Consider the following 12,744-nt stretch of genomic DNA (forward strand, 5'->3'; position numbering starts at 1 on the left):
GCCGCGCGTGAGAAGAAGCTTGCCGCAACGCTCCGCGGCAAGGACGAGGAGGTGGAGAAGCTCATCGTGCAGCGGACCCAAGAGCTGGAGCAGAGGCACAGAGAGGCGCTCGATTCCCATGCTCTAGTTCACGCCGGCAGGGTGAAGGAGCTGGAGGTGGAGCGGGACGAGTTGAAGGACCAGGCCCTGAAGCTGTCCAAGTAGAAGGACACGCTCAACGGCGCCCTGACAGAGGCGCAGGACGCGGCCGTTAGTAGGGCCGAGGAGCTCTCGGAGGCCAACAACTCCATCAAAGACCTGAAGCTGAAGCTGGAGGGCCTTGAGGAGATGCTCTCAGAGGCCAGGGCTCGGGAGGAGACCCTGGCCAAGGATCTGGAGGCCGAGAAGCCGCAGCGGAAGAACGAGGCCGCCAACCACAAGGATTTTGTGGATGGCGAGAATCACTGGATCAGCCGCCTCAAGGACGTCGCCGGCAGGATCACCACGCAGCTGGCCACCGTGGGTATGCCAAACGTGAGGTACGCCCCGTTTCGCAGCACGACCTCCAACGCCAGGCTGACCCTATTCTTCGAGGGTGACCTCGGGGCCCTGGAGCAGCTCCACTCCAATCGGGCGGCCTCTCTGGCCGACGAGTCCCGGAGGCTTTGCCGGGGTGCCATGACCAAGGTCCTCACCAAGGTGGCGTACTGGAACCCCGACGTCGACTTCGACGCCGCGCTGGAGAGCTTGCGGGAGGGTGCTAACCTCGCGGCGCTCAAGGAGCGTATCATGCCCATCGTCAGCTGCATCGACGGAATCGAGAGGGTGGAGGGCCAGCGTTCGGGATTAGGCACCCCGTTTCTCATCACTGCTGCATATTCATGACCAAGACAATTTCTATCTTTAGTTAGAACCGCAGCAACAATGGATGTAATATAACTCTGCAGTACTTCTGATATTATGCATGTTACTTTCCTGTTCAATCCCCCCTTTGTATGTTCACCCTACGCTAATCGGGCAGGCTTGCCGGCGCGTAAACCCAGGGCGGCTCCTCGGGGACGGATTCCCCAATGGCCTGTCGGGTGTGCTTGCTGCCAGGCGAACCACCTTACCGCTCTCAATGCGGCCGCTCGAACTGTCGAGCTTGACTCGAGTCAGAAACGAGAGCGTTGCCAATTGCGGAAGGCTACCGTGCCGTTCTCGACGCGGCCGCTTAAGCTGTTGAGCGGACTCGAAACAGAGTAAGGGCGCTGCCAATCGCGGAAGGGCCCCCTTGCGTGCAGGTTTTCCATACATAGGGCAGGACCTTCGAGGATAATAACCTTATATAAAAAGGAAATATTTAAAGTTTGGCGTGACTTAGCTTTTCTGTCGTTGCATGGGCGTCCATCGCATCTGCAGATGGTGCCGCCAAGCTTGGTCGTCTCCCTCCTTCGAACGACGGCCACGATGGAGCCGCTACTCCGATCAGACCAGATTTCCACATCTGCGCACCCCCCACCTGGCGCGCCAAAGATGTCGAGGAAAACGACACCTATGGGATCACAGGAATCCCTACTACGGTTGACGGGGCGCGGGGTTGTGAAAAGAGCAGGTCTAACAGGAAGCACACAGATCGTTTACCCAGGTTCGGGCCGCGAGGATGCATAATACCCTAGTCCTGCTTTGGTGGATGTATTGAGTGCTCTTGTGTTCTTGAGCTAGCTACGGGGTGTAACTTGCCCAAAAGAGCCGAATCCCTCTCCTGGTCGCCTCGGGCCTCCTTTTATAGGCAAACGGGGTCGCCACAGTGGCACACATGAGGTGGAAAGGTGTACAGTGCGCGAGCTTATGGCCCGGCGTTACAAGACAAAGCGCATTAAATGCGCTACTTAGGTGTCCATTAGCTTTATTAGGGATGGGAACGAGGCCCGTCCCGTCCGTCGCCGCTCCGCCTCGCTTCAACACGCGCCTAGGCTAGCGATGCGTGCGGTGCCATGTAGGCAGGCAGGCTGCTGAGGTGGCGCGGTGGTGGAGCCTTCACAAAGATCTGCATGCCACCACGCAGGTGCTTGCTGAGTTGGCCTGGAAGCCGCATGTTGCCACACAGGTGCCTACCCAGCTGGTTGGGCTGGCAGCTGCATGCGAACGGCGGCGGAGTCTTGGTCGACGCGGGCCTGGCTGTGGCCCCGCCGATGTCCTCGACAAGGGCCTTGCCGGGGGCCCGGCAAGGGTCTTGCCGTGGCGTTGCAGTCGTCCCCGGCAAGGCGCTTGCCGGGGCTCTTGTGGATTCCCTCGGCTGGGATCTCGCCGAGTGTCGCCGTCTTCTGGTCCTCATCTGATCTCACATGTTTATGATCTTGACGAAGATTTGCATGCCACCACAGAGGCGCATCCCGAGCCCTGGTTCCAATGTAGTTGGTTTGCTGGTGTTGGAACCCACGGGCTCAAGGGTGGCCTGCTCTACTGGCATCAGGCAAGTTGCCCCGGCAAGGCTCTTGCCGGGGCCGCGGAGGCCGCCCCGGCAAGGCTCTTGCCGGGGGAGTCCACCTTGCCCCTTTGCTCTCCTGTGTTTCTGGTCTTGGCGTTGCCTCGGTTGTCTTGCGCTTCGGCTTCTCTCCGGCTTCCCTCTTCTGCCCTGCAAGGTGTGGCCGTGGCGCGCGGCTCTGACTGCCCGTGCACAAGTATAGGGTCCAAAAGAAGAGCCCCGTGCACAATTTTATATATATATATATATATATATATATATATATATATATATATATATATATATACACACAGCTTGGTTAGGTGTTTAAAATATCAGCATGTATATTATGAGTAATTGAATTTTCAATAGACATGAGGGAATTCGTGGACTTCCATAATATAAGGGAAACTATAAGAATGAATAATGTTCATGTATACATATCTTTGTTTTTCTTCTTCACAAAGTTCATTCAATTATTATCAATAATATGAATTTTCATCATAATGATATACACAAATTTATAGCCCGTGCAACTGCATGAGTTGATGAATAGTATTATATAATCGGTAGTGGACACTGCAAATCTTCAAGTACCTAACTAAGGAGACGTTGATTAGGAATGGACAGTCCAAAATAATAAGTAAAGTGGAGACTTTGAACCGATGTCCGACAAAGACAAGTCGTACTAAGAATAAAAGCTGACACAACTAGCATATTATGGAAAAGTCAAGGAATGTTAAACTGCACTTATATTGTTTTCAATCTACGCGCGGTAAGACATACACTCACAACTGTCATGTGGGGCATTTAGCTTGCTTGACATAATATATATATATATTACGCACACAAATAGCTTATTAAGCAAGTAATCGAGGAATCTCAGACTTTATCTATACCATTTTCTAGCTAGACAGGCATGTAATTACCCATACTGACACCGTCATCCGGGCCTGCTAGTTGCTAATGGCAATATATACAATTGCACCACATGCACACCAGCCGGCGCCTTTGATCGCTCAGTTCATGTTTAAGTAGTGTTTGATTAGCTCCCTCTTGACCAGTTCACAAGCAGCCTCCCTCGTATTCCTTCTGGAGATCACTAGCAGGAAAAGGGGCTTTTACCCCGGTTTGTAAAGGCCTTTTGTCTCGGTTTTCGAACCGGGACTAAAGGGTCGTTACTAAAGCCCTAACCCTTTAGTCCCGGTTCTTACACGAACCGGGACAGAAGGTCCTCCACGTGGCCGCTGCTGCCAGCCCAGGCAGGGGGCCTTTGGTCCCGGTTGGTGCCACCAACCGGGACCAATAGGCAGGGCCTTTTGTTCCGGTTGGTGTCACCAACCGGGACCAATAGGCATCCACGCGTCAGCATTTCAGGGGCTGGGGTTTTTGTTTTTTTTTGAAAGGGGGGGTGGGGGTTAATTTAGGTGTTTCATATATTGTGTTAGCTAGCTAATTAATAGAGAGAAGTGTCCTCTCTTATCTCCGTGCTTGGTCGACGCTACGTACTATATACGTATGGAGAGGACTAGACACGCTAGCTAGTAATCAAATGAAGGAAACAGAAGATCGTCATGAACATATGCATACAGAGAGAAGTGATATCGACCACCTCTCCTTCTCCGAGAGATTGGTCGAACAACAAGTTCTCGTATATCTATCCGACACTACCGGCTACATATATACAATAATTATCTCTTACAATACAATCTCCTAATTAAATTGTAAGAACACAGGGTCCATATAGTATTCTCCGTTTTCAGCGGTCACGTGGTCAAGGAAGAATGCCGCCAATTCCTCTTGAATTCCTCGCGTACGATCTGGTGCTAGGAGTTCATCCCGCTTCCGAAACATTTAATTTGAAGAAGGGGGTCAATACATATATATATGTATAAATGAAACTCAACACAAATGATGGTAATAAAATAAAATTGTGAATATTATTGCTTACGCACTTCATATTGTTCTTCAGTGTAGCCCCGCTCACAGGTCGTGTAGCGGATGGACTCGCAAACGTAGTATCCACAGTAATTATTCCTGGGTTCCTGCCACAACCACTTTACAAGAAATAGAGGTCAATCAAACTGATACGCAAGCATGCTAAATGGTATTGATGAAACTAGCACTTGAATCACTAGGAGATGCGCGGAACATGCTACTATAGTACTTACTTTCGGGTGTTTAAATTGCAGCTTCTTCGGCAGTCCCGGAGCTTTTGTGGTGAATTTTCTCCAAACCCTGCCAGACAAAGAAAACAATTACTTGATATCAGGAAATGAACAAAGTTGCTGATATGGTGGATAATGATCGATTTAACTTACTTCTCGAGCATTTGAGTCATGTTCGCATAGTCCTGGGGATCTTTTCGTCTCGAGTCTAAGACGGTTACTACTCCCTGCTCAAGCTTAATCTCTAAGAGAATATAGTGGAAGCTGTGCATGCATGCATAAGTCATCAATTACATTACCATAACCTGGACTAATAAGGGAAACCGAATATGCACAAGACAGTAACACTCACTTGAAGTTGTAAGGAAAGAGTATTATATCTTTGTTTTGATTTAATACCAACGATTGTAGCAAGTTGGCCTCGGCTTCTTTGGGATATTTTTCAACCGTATACGCATCTATGAGATTTGTGTTAATGAACCCAATATCACCGATTTGTCTTTTCTTCAATTCGGCGATCTTCAATCTGCATAATATAGTGAGGATAATTATAAATACATGCAATGAAAGAGTTGACCTATATAGAGAGACTTAATGACAGAACTAGTACTACTTACAGACAGTAGCAAGTGATCATTGTTTTATCAAGGGCCTTTTGATTGTAAAACTGGAAGAAATCCTCAAATGGAACATTCAGCAGTTCAATTCCAACGAGGTCATGCTCCGGTTTAACTCTCAGCGTCAAAGTACTCGTCCCATCAGACTCTCTGCAGGTTTTCATGTACCAATCATGTAATCTTCGCATCATCGTTGTTAGAGATGTTTCATCTTTGACGAGAGGCTTCCCGTAATGGTATTTGTATTCGTCCACCTCTATGATTTCATAATGTACATCGTCGGGCAGGTAATCTCCAAGATTGCTATAACCGGGCACCATCCTCGGATCATTAGCGACGATGTCTTTTGACACCTTGAGCGGGGGGCATGATTGGTTCGCTTGTTCGCCAAGATGGGCAATTTTTTTCCCAGCTCGTCGTTCTTTTAACCTTTGATCACTGACAGTACTTCCCGACCGCTCCGCTTCAGCATATGTCTTTGCAAGAATGCGCTCATAGTTGCCTCTCGGCGGAGACTTTGGTGGTTTTGTCAGGGCAGCCAGAGTGCGCTTTGCTTTCACCGGATCTACCTTCTCCTCCGGAGGTGGATGTTTCTTTGCTTTCACCCCTTCAAAGAAGTTTGTCACTTCGGCTCGCACGATCTTCCTGGTTTCCTCCTCGGTCCTCTCGTATGGTAACTTCTCTGGAGTCTTCAGAGAAGGACCGAATCCGTATTGCCTCCCACCTCTGGCAGCTGTACTGCTAGACGCCGGCAGCAGACAGAGCGGCTGCGGCTGTCTTCTTTCCTTGCTTACGAGGCGGAGGAGAAGGACTACGACGCGCCGAAGCAGCCGCAGCAGCGGCGGGTCTCTTCCGCCCTTGCTAACGAGGCGGAGAAGGAGGAGGCTGGCTGCTCTGGTGCGCCGGCGCAGACGGAGAAGGAGGCGGAGTGCCGCCACGCGTCGAAGAAGGAGGCTCAGTGCCCTGATCACTCGCCTGAGGAGGAGGCGGAGGAGGAGGCGGAGTGCCGCCACGCGCCGGAGAAGGAGGCTGAGTGCCCTGATCACTCGCCGGAGGAGGAGGCGGAGGAGGAGGCGGACTGCCCTTACTCGCCGGAGCCGTCCAGTTCGGAAGGTTGATGAGCTCCTTCCGCCATAGGCACGGAGTGTTCAGAGCTAAACCCAGCCGAGTCTCCCCTTCACCGGTAGGGTGGTCAAGCTGGAGGTCCTCAAATCCCTCCGTTATTTCATCCACCATCACCCTAGCATATCCTTCTGGAATCGGCCGGCAATGGTAGGTTGCGCCGGGTTCAGGAGGTAAAACAGAGCCAACAGCCACCTTGACTTTGAAGTTCTGCCATTGCGCCATAAGGGGCAATGTTGAGACTCCGTGATAGCATCCACGGGGTAGCTAGCAGGAGCCGTCAAGACATGCTCCAGCTGAAGCAGCTCGGTGGAAGCCATGCTGCTTCTCCGCTGAGATGGCGGGGTAGCTTCGGGGGTAGTTTCGGCATGTCGATTGCTGTCTCGTTCCTCTAGCGCTTGAACCCTTTCGTGCAGCTTCTGAATTTGGGTCTGCTCCATTTTCTTCCTCCTCTCCTGGCTTTTGTAACCGCCTGCGTCCGGAAAACCAGCCTTCCACGGAACGGAGCCTGGCGTGCCTCGTGTCCGTCCAGGGTGCTCAGGATTCCCGAGGGCCATTGTGAGCTCGTCGTTCTCTTTGTCTGGAACGAACGTCCCTTCCTGCGCTGCATCGATATATTGCTGAATCTTCTTGACTGGTATTCTCAAAAGCTCGTTCGTCCAAACGCACCTCCCTGATACAGGGTCCAAGGTTCCGCCAGCCCCGAAGAACCAAGTCCGGCAATGGTCTGTCCAGTTCATTGTCTGTGGTTCGATCCCTTTTTCAAGCAGATCATTCTCAGCCTTGGCCCACTTAGGCTGGGCTTTGAGGTAGCCACCTGACCCCGTGCGATGGTGAAGCTTCTTCTTCGCAGCATTCTTCTTGTTTGTCGCTAACATCTTCTTACTCTTTTCCGATGTCTTGTGGGCCACAAATGCGGGCCAGTGATCTCTGATCTTCTCATACCGGCTGATGAATTCGGGTGTCTCTTCTTTGTCGACAAACGTTTTCAGCTCATTCTTCCACCTCCTGAATAGGCCTGCCATCTTCTTAAGAGCATGAGACTTGATTAATTGCTCTTTAACTGGCTTCTCCGGATCCTCCTCTGGCGGTAGGGTGAAATTTGCCTTCAGCTCAGTCCAAAGATCATCTTTCTGCATATCATTGACATAAGACACCTCAGGGTCTTCCTTCTTAGGCTTATACCATTGGTGGATGCTGATCGGGATCTTGTCCCTAACTAGAACCCCGCACTGAGCAGCAAATGCATCCTTTGTCCGGATGGGTTCAATCGGTTGGCCGTCGCGCGCGATTGCTGTGATCTCAAACCTTTCATCCGAGCGCAACTTTCTCTTCGGGCCTCGTCTCTTTACCGCAGTTGTGCTCGATCCAGAGGGCTAGAAAAAAGAAGAAAGACGAGTGTTAATTAATATGTGTACATACCAAAACAATGAATGCATCAATTAGCTAGTCAGCAAAGGCTTAACTAATATATTTACCTGGCCGGACTCTGTTCGGTCACCGGAGCCGTCACCACGGGCTTCTTCTTGCACCACCTTTGGGTCACCGGAGCCATCATAATCATGTATTTCCTCCTCCACTCTTCGATCACCGTAGCCTGCTTCTTCACCCTGTTCTTCCAGAACATCATTGTCATTAAGATACGACAATATATGACCTCCGGCTAAGATTATGTCCCCCAACACCTCTTCTGCTTGCTCGTCTCGTTCATGCTCCATTGTTTCTGCAAATATTACAACATGGCAATTATTACACAAACATGACAGCAGGTGGTTAGTGCAAACGTAGACCTAGCTTATTTCGGGTTTGGGGTGGCCTCAGCAACGCTTCAAGGGTAGGGGCGCGGCAGGAGGGGGTAGGAGACCGACACCTTTTTTTTCTACGGTTTGGGTGTGATCGAGAGTTTTGGTCGAGCGAGAGGGCCGGGGGGTGCTCCCGTGGTATAAGTTATCATGGTCGAGAGGGGGTATAAATATCGACCGTCCATCATGTCGAAGTTATCTGGGAGGGAGTTATATATACCGACAACGATGACATACATACATGGGAAAATAATGTTATCGGGGAGGGGGTATATCGACCCCCCCCCCACGTGTTGAAGTTATTGGGAGGGGGTTATATCGACAACGACAATGAACGTACATGGGAAACTAATATTATCGGGGAGGGGGTATATCGACCCCCCCTCGTGTTGAAGTTATCGGGAGAGGGGTATATCGACGACGACAGGCCCGATAAAACTTAAGAAAACGAAGAAGAAACAAAAAGAGGAGAAGAAGAAAAAGAATAGAGGAGAAGATCGAAAAAAAAGAAGAAAAAAAAAGAGGAGAAGAAGAAAGGAATAGAGGAGAGAAGAAGAAAAAATAGAATTTTTTCTATTTTTTCTTCTTCTCTTCTATTCCTTTCTTCTTCTCCTCTTCTTTTTCTTCTTTTTTCCTCTTCTTATTTATTTCTCCTCTTCTTCTCCTTTCTTCCTCTTCTTATTTTCCTTTTTCCTCTCATTCATAAAAAAATGTTCAAATAGAAAATTTCGAAAAAAGTAAAGGTTTTGCCTAATGCATTGTTCATATGAATATACAAACATTTGCATATTCTACAATAATTAATATCACCAAAAAAATCTATGAACAGAAAAAATCCTAACTTTTCTAAAAATCTATCTTTTGCATATATACATGAACATATATATACACAGAGAACATATATACATACATATACACAGAGAAAATGCAAAAAAAAGATATAAAAAAAGGACATATAAACAGATATACACACATACATATACTCATACATATACATATAATTAAGCATATAAATGTGCAGAAAAAAAATGGAGGAATTAGGGGGCAGTGCCGGCCCTGACCAAGGCGACGGCGGCGCGTCGAGGCAGGGGCAGAGGCGACGGCGGCGTGGTCGGGGCAAGGGCAGAGGCGTCGGCGGCGAAGGGCGGGGCAGGGCGACGGCGACGACGGGGACGGGCCGGGGCGGCGCGCATTGGGGCAGGGGCGCGGCTGACGGCGAGGGCGCGGGCAACGGCGACGGCGACAACGGGCACGGGCAAGGGCGACGGCGACGGCGGGGGCGGCGGGCGGCGTCGGGGCAGCCTGGCGCCGTCGGGGCAGCGGGCAGCGTCGGGGCAGCCTGGCGGCGTCGGCGTCGTCGGGGCGGCAACTGCTAGGTAACTCTGAAAATTTCCTAAGTGTGAACTTATATAGCAAAGCCTTTAGTCCCGGTTCGTGGCACCAACCGGGACTAAAGGTAGGCATTAGTCCCGGTTGGTGCCACCAACCGCGACCAAAGACCTCTTTTCAGCAGCGCAAAGGGCGGAAAGCGGCGGCCTTTGGTCCCGGTTGGTGGCACCAACCGGGACTAAAGGGGGGGCATTGGTCCCGGTTGGTGCCACGAACCGGGACCAATGCCCCCTTTAGTCCCGGTTGGTGGCACCAACCGGGACCAAAGGCCTCTTGCTGCCCGCGTCGCGGCCAAAAGTTTAGTCCCACCTCGCTAGTTGAGAAGGGCTCGGAGTGGTTTATAAGCCCCGCTGCGGCTGCTGTATCGAACTCCTCACTATAGCAGGCTTCTAGGCCTAACTTTGGCGCGCTGCCCGTTGAGCCCTCTAGCCCTTCTGGGCCTGTATTTGCAAACCCGAGGGTTGGAGGGCCCAGCGGTCAACGCCCCAACAATTTTTTTTGCTGTATTTAGTTTTTTTGTTTTCTTTTTTGCTTTATTTATTTTGTTTTGTTTCTACTTACAACAAAAAACTTATTTATTTTATTTTATTTTGTTTCTAATTACTTATTTATTTTACTTTATGATAATTCTTTTCGCTATTAAAGTTTCTATCAAAAAAAGTTTTTTGTGAAATTTTTTTTTGCTGTATTTAGTTTTTTTGTTTTCTTTTTTGCTTTATTTATTTTGTTTTGTTTCTACTTACAACAAAAAACTTATTTATTTTATTTTATTTTGTTTCTAATTACTTATTTATTTTACTTTATGATAATTCTTTTCGCTATTAAAGTTTCTATCAAAAAAAGTTTTTTGTGAAAATTCTTTTTGCTGTATTTAGTTTTTTTGTTTTCTTTTTTGCTTTATTTATTTTGTTTTGTTTCTACTTACAACAAAAAACTTATTTATTTTATTTTATTTTGTTTCTAATTACTTATTTATTTTACTTTATGATAATTCTTTTTGCTATTAATGTTTCTATCAAAAAAAGTTCTTTATGAAAATTCTTTTTGCTTTTAATGATTTTGAACAGAAAATACTTCGATAATTTTAGTTGCATCAATTTTATATGATTTTAGTTTCAATAATAATAGAGGTTTCTTATAATTTTTTGAACAGAAAATACTTTGTTAATTTTAGTTTCATAAATTTTATTAAAGTTTATTTTATTTTGTCGGAACACATGTCCGGAGTTGTAATAAGTTATTAAAAATAAAAAAGAGGCGCAATGCTCGTTGATTTGCTTCAAGCCTTTCAGAATAGTGTAGACTGCACTGCACATAGCTCCATGCAGTCTACCTTATTCCTCAAGGCTTAAAGCTAAGCAACGTGAGCATTGTGCCTCTTCTTCATCGTCTCTGCACTCAGGGCTTATAAACCGCTCCTAGTGCCTCTCAGCTAGCGAGTGGGACTAAAAAACTGCTTAGTAAGAAACTCTAGCCACGAACCGGTACTAAAGGTGCTCGTGGGGCCACAGCCTCATTACTAGATGCACTTCGTGTACAAAACGGACAATGGTATCATACTCGTCTGTTACAAAGTTGGCATGGTATCATCATAATAGTTGCGGGAGAAAGTCTTCACTTTTTCTTCGCTTGTGTCATTTGCTTATGCGCCGTAACCATGGATAATCTTCATCGTTTATCAGGATGCTTGGGTCAGCCTTGACTTTGAAGGAAGGAATTTCATGAAACTTTTCATAATCTTCAGACATGTTTGTCTTTCCCTCCACTCCCTCAATGTCGCTTTTTCCTGAAAGAACTATGTGGCGCTTTGGCTCATCGTATGATGTATTCGCTTCCTTATCTTTTCTTTTCCTCGGTCTGGTAGACATGTCCTTCACATAGATAACCTGTGCCACATCATTGGCTAGGACGAATGGTTCGTCAGTGTACCCAAGATTGTTCAGATCCACTGTTGTCATTCCGTACTGTGGGTCTACCTATACCACGCCTCCTGACAGATTGACCCATTTGCACTTAAACAAAGGGACCTTAAAATCATGTCCATAGTCAAGTTCCCATATGTCCATTATGTAACCATAATATGTGTCCTTTCCCCTCTCGGTTGCTGCATCAAAGCGGACACCGCTGTTTTGGTTGGTGCTCTTTTGATCTTGGGCAATCGTGTAAAATGTATTCCCATTTATCTCGTATCCTTTGTAAGTCAATACAGTCGAAGATGGTCCCCTGGACAACGAGTACAACTCATCGCAAACAGTGGTGTCACCTCTGAGACGTGTTTCCAACCAACTGCTAAAAGTCCTGATGTGTTCACATGTAATCCAGTCGTCACACTGCTCCAGGTGTTTGGAGCGCAGACTGTTCTTGTGTTCATCGACATACGGGGTCACCAAGGTAGAGTTCTGTAGAACTGTGTAGTGTGCTTGAGACCAAGAATATCCGTCCCTGCATATTATTGAGTCCCCTCCAAGCGTGCCTTTTCCAGTCAGTCTCCCCTCATACCGCGATTTAGGGAGACCTATCTTCTTAAGGCCAGGAATGAATTCAACACAAAACCCAATGACATCCTCTGTTTGATGGCCCATGGAGATGCTTCCTTCTGGCCTAGCGCGGTTAAGGACATATTTCTTTAGGACTCCCATGAACCTCTCAAAGGGGAACATATTGTGTAGAAATACGGGCCCCAGAATGACAATCTCGTCGACTAGATGTAGGACGTGCGTCATGATATTGAAGAAGGATGGTGGGAATACCAGCTCGAAACTGACAAGACATTGCGCCACATCACTCCTTAGCCTTGGTATGATTTCTGGATCGATCACCTTCTGAGAGATTGCATTGAGGAATGCACATAGCTTCACAATGGCTAATCGGACGTTTTCCGGTAGAAGCCCCCTCAATGCAACCGGAAGAAGTTGCGTCATAATCACGTGGCAGTCATGAGACTTTAGGTTCTGGAACTTTTTTTTGGCATATTTATTATTCCCTTTATATTCGACGAGAAGCCAGTCGGGACCTTCATACTGAGCAGGCATTCAAAGAAGATTTCTTTCTCTTCTTTCGTAAGAGCGTAGCTGGCACGACCTTCATACTGCTTCGGAGGCATGGCGTCTTTTTCGTGCAAACGTTGCAGGTCCTCCCGTGCCTCAGGTGTATCTTTTGTCTTCCCATACACGCCCAAGAAGCCTAGCAGGTTCACGCAAAGGTTCTTCGTCACGTGCATC

At 48.0% G+C, this 12,744-nt stretch overlaps 1 pseudogene; it reads right to left on the reverse strand.

The window, feature by feature from the left end:
* Nucleotides 1-128: 128 nt before the first annotated feature.
* Nucleotides 129-8,571, reverse strand: LOC141022454 (uncharacterized; annotated as a pseudogene).
* Nucleotides 8,572-12,744: the final 4,173 nt, after the last annotated feature.

Source organism: Aegilops tauschii, chromosome 5, assembly GCF_002575655.3.
Source record: "Aegilops tauschii subsp. strangulata cultivar AL8/78 chromosome 5, Aet v6.0, whole genome shotgun sequence".
NCBI lineage: Eukaryota > Viridiplantae > Streptophyta > Magnoliopsida > Poales > Poaceae > Aegilops > Aegilops tauschii.